The sequence below is a fragment of the Neopelma chrysocephalum genome, unplaced genomic scaffold, assembly GCF_003984885.1.
Source record: "Neopelma chrysocephalum unplaced genomic scaffold, ASM398488v2 Primary Assembly neopelma1_226, whole genome shotgun sequence".
Taxonomy (NCBI): Eukaryota; Metazoa; Chordata; class Aves; order Passeriformes; family Pipridae; genus Neopelma; species Neopelma chrysocephalum.
The window spans coordinates 1-4,153 of NW_020897888.1; the positions used below are offsets into that span (position 1 = coordinate 1).

General features: G+C 56.1%; 1 long non-coding RNA gene across 1 annotated transcript; it reads left to right on the forward strand.

The window, feature by feature from the left end:
* Window positions 1-3,075: 3,075 nt before the first annotated feature.
* Window positions 3,076-3,598, forward strand: LOC113977346. The gene is made up of 3 exons (XR_003537321.1): window positions 3,076-3,279; window positions 3,385-3,456; window positions 3,546-3,598. It is a non-coding gene; the product is annotated as an uncharacterized LOC113977346 (long non-coding RNA).
* Window positions 3,599-4,153: the final 555 nt, after the last annotated feature.

Consider the following 4,153-nt stretch of genomic DNA (forward strand, 5'->3'; position numbering starts at 1 on the left):
CGAGAGCCGGAGGGTCAGGCCCCTCCTTCTGGCCAAAAAGGGCCGTCATTTGCTGGCCGGCACGCCTGCCAGTCAGGGGCTAAAATTGCATACGGTCGAGGATTCCTCCCAGACCGGAGGCGCCGGGGCCGGGAGCCCCGGCTTCACACGTAGAGCCAAGCGAGGCATACGTAAGGCAGGCGAGAGCTGAAGGGTCAGGCCCCTCCTTCTGGGTGAAAAGGGCCATCATTCGCAGGCTGGCGCGCCGACCAGCCCGGTGTTGCCCGGGGGCCAAAATCCCATACTGTCGAACATTCCTTCGAGACCGGAGGCGCTGGGGCCGGGAGCCATGGCTGCGCGCGTAGAGCCGAGCGAGGCGCACAAAGGGCAGGCAAGAGCCGGAGAGTCAGGCCCCTCCTTCTGGGCAAAATAGGCCGTCGTTCGCGGGCTGTCGCACCGGCCAGCCGGGGGCCAGCCAGGGGCAAAATCGGATACAGTCGAGGATTCCTCCCAGTCCGGAGGCGCCGGGGCCGGGAGCCACGGCTGCTTGCGTAGAACCGAGCGAGGCGCACGAAGGGCAGGCGAGAGCCGGAGGGTCAGGCTCCTCCTTCCAGGCGAAAAGGTGCAGTTGGTGGTGCAGCCTGGCCACTCCGTGGGCAGCTAGAGTTTTCTGTGCTGGCACCTTGTCCCTGGGAGGAATCTTCATTTGTATGGGTTTTGGGGCGGGGGGGGCTGGCATCGGCGGCCCGGGGCTGACCAAAGGGATCAGCAGCCCTTTGCCCAGGACAGAAAGCCTGGGAGCTTTGGCTTTTGGGTGCAGTTGGTGGCGCAGCCTGGGCACTCCTTGGGCAGCCGGAGCTTTCTGTGCTGGAACATTTTCCCTGGGAGGAATCTTCATTTGTATGGGTTTTGGGGCAGGGGGGGTGCCAATGGCTGCTTGGGGCTGACGAAAGGGATCCGTGAGGCCCCGGGGAAAGGGCGGAGTCCAATCCCGGAAGGTATAAAGCCTCTCGGAGCAGAAGCACGTGGTTTGTATCTCTGACTGAAAATCGGGGTGGGTGAGCAGCCTGTCAGAGAAAAGGACTTTTAATGAGAACTGGTATTATAGTTGGTATTGGATTTAGTATTCGAATTTGTATTTGAGATTGTAATTTGTAGGAAAATTAGAGCCATTCTCCCCCAGAAAGAAACCTATAACTTCTGGTTGTCAGGTGCAAGCGGGAAAACTTTCTGTACGCGTGGAAAGGGTTTTGTTAGCTTGCCGGAGCCCTGCGCCGAAACTGCACCTGACTCACAAAGGCTAGAGCCTTTCTTTTCTGGGGGAAAGGGTGTCGGTTGCTTTGGGAGCCCAGCAACAAAACGGCAGGTCTAACCCCCGAAGTTAACGTGGAGCTTGGGGTGGGCTGGAGCGGCGGGAGTTGGAGTGGCTGGTGTTGGAGCGGCGGGGGCTGGAGCAGCTCGGGGTGGGCTGGAGTGGCGAGGGCTGGAGCGGCAGGGATTGGAGCGGAGCGGGCTGGAGCGGAGCCCCAGGGGCTGGAGCGGTGGGAGTTGGAGCGGTGGGGCTGGAGCGGCGGGGGCTGGAGCGGCGGGGCTGGAGTGGCGGGGCTGGAGAGGCGCAGGCTGGAGAGGCACGGGCTGGAGAAATGCGGCGGGAGTTGGAGCGGCGGGAGTTGGAGCAGCGGGGCTGGAGAGGTGCGGGCTGGAGAAGCGTGGCGGAGCTGGAGCGGCTGGGCTGGAGCAGTGGGGGCTAGAGAGGAGTGGGCTGGAGTGGTTCGGGGAGGGCTGGAGCGGCTCGGGGAGGGCTGGAGCGGCTCGGGGAGGGCTGGAGCAGCTCGGGGTGGGCTGGAGCGGCGGGGGCTAGAGCGGTGGGAGTTGGAGCGGCGGGCGTTGGAGCGGCGCGGGCCTGGAGCGGCTCGGTGTGGGCTGGGGCAGCGCGGCATGGCCGCGTCCTGCCTGCGGGACAAGGGTGAGCCTGGTGGTACCGGAATGCGGCGCGGGGGGGCCTGGAGGGAGCCCCAGGGATGCTGGGACGCTGCCGCAGTGCTGGGCTGAGCCCCCGGGGCTCCCGGGGCACTTCGTGATGGGGGACGTGGAGTGAGGTAGTGACGAGAATCAGGAAGCGCTTCCATGGACCCGCGCCCGGTTCGGTGGCTGTGCCGATGTTTGAACCGGGAAAGAGCCGCTGTCCTGCAGTGAGGACCGGGGGAAATGGCCTTACAACGAGAGCGGGGAGATTCGGATTAGAGATTAGGAAAAAATTGGGTGGTCACACGTTGGAATAGGTAGCCCAGGGAGGTGGTGGAGTCACCGTTGCTGCAGGTGTTCGAGAGGTGTCCGGATCTGGCGCTGGGTGACGGTTTAGGGGTTACGGTGGCAGTGTTTGATAATAGTTGGGCTGTGATGCCGAAAAGCTGCTCGGAGACTTTTGTATCTTTAAACAGCAAGGTATTTGTCTATTCAACGTTGGGAACAAGCCAGCTCGTGCTTAATTACTCATAATTAATTAATTACTTAATTACTCACAATCTGCACTCTTTTGATTATGGTACTTAATTTATACCACAGCCATAAATTGAGTAATGATAACAATGCAACGGCACTCACCAATACTAAGATTGGATGTATTGGGAAATGGAACACTTGAGAAGCCATGGGGGAGTATCCCAGAAAAATATCCCACTGATGATGTTCTCCTGCTTGCTCTATCTTTTCTGTATCTGGGTGTTCAAGCATCTTCTGGAAGAGACTGATATCCATCCCTATTTGTAATTTAGGTACATCACGATACAACAAATAGTCATTTTCAGTTAATTGCCCAGTAGTTATTGGAATTGTATAGTTAAAATCACAGCCTATTATTTTAGTAGAGTTACAAACACAAAAATTAGTTCCATTTGTAATCTTCTGAAAAATGTTTTCCCATAGAACTGGAATGCCCAATATAGGGTTGAGGTCGTGGCCACTCTAGTAATCCAGCCCAGGTTATAGTCACCATACTCAGTAAGATCCCAGTAGTCAGTGTCTGGGAAGAGCCCCCTAAATGCCTGTGAAGGCATCCACTGACTTTTCAGATGTGCCACTTAAGTTTGTCTCTCGTTCACCCAGATATTCTGTGCGATTACAGCTGCAGTCTTTGGCTGCAGGCAGTGACCCTGAGTGGTTTGCCTAAAGAGAAGGGAGACTCTTTCAGCTCTCCCCATCTATCTGGGTGACTTTGGTTAGGGTTTCTTTACCATGATAGAGGGACAGGGTGTAAAGCAGAGTTGAACAGAACAGAGGCCAGAGGAGCAGAGCAAGAAGGTGGGTCATCACCTGACGTCAGCACAAAGATGTGGCTTTTGGCTCCACGTTTACTTGATGTGTTAAGGATTTTCTTGGTTTAGTTTGGTTTTTCTTTGTTTTCAGATGCAGAGCCCTTGGCCCAGGAGGCTCTAGGCACCGGAGGGGAGGTGATCCGGGTGAGTACCGGTGAGCAAGGTGAGCATTGACTCCAGGACAGAAGTAGATGGTCTTCTACAGGTGTTGTGGTGAATCTGTGTGCATGCTTTGTTTCTTGTGTTTTCCAGGGGGTCTGCCACCTTCTAACAGACAGTCCAGTGCTTCAGGGACCCTGCCGGTAAGAGGTCACTGTTAATGAGAAATAAGTAGGTAGGAGCTACCACAGGAAAGCCATCCCTTCAGGCAGTATCTCAGTATGTACATTTGCCTTTGTTTTTTTTACTTTGCAGAGAATGTGTGCAGCCTCAGAGGGCCAGAGCCACCTGCCAATTAGGTTTGATGGTCTTCAGCTGTCCTCATTAGTAGTCTCCTAGTACTACAAAGCTCATCAATTAAGGCTTGACCTTTTCTGGTTGCAGGTGCCATCCGGCCTGCCTTTGGCAAAGGAGGAGCATTCAGGTTGAGTCAGGGAGGTAGTGAGGAGGTGCTGGGGTCTCCTGTACTTTCAGAAACACCACGTAACTTTTTTTCTCACTCACCCAGGTACGGCAAACGGTGACGGCAGCAGCCTCTGACTCAGGTCGGAGCCAGTGGCCCAAGAACCTCTCAGCTTAGGGGACGGTGAGTAGCCAATTGCGGGGTTATCACCCACGTGCTGCCGAACTCTTGCGTCAGTTTTGGTTTTCTTTCTCGTAGCCGACCGAGTCAGCAATCACAGGACCCTCTGAGCCAGCCA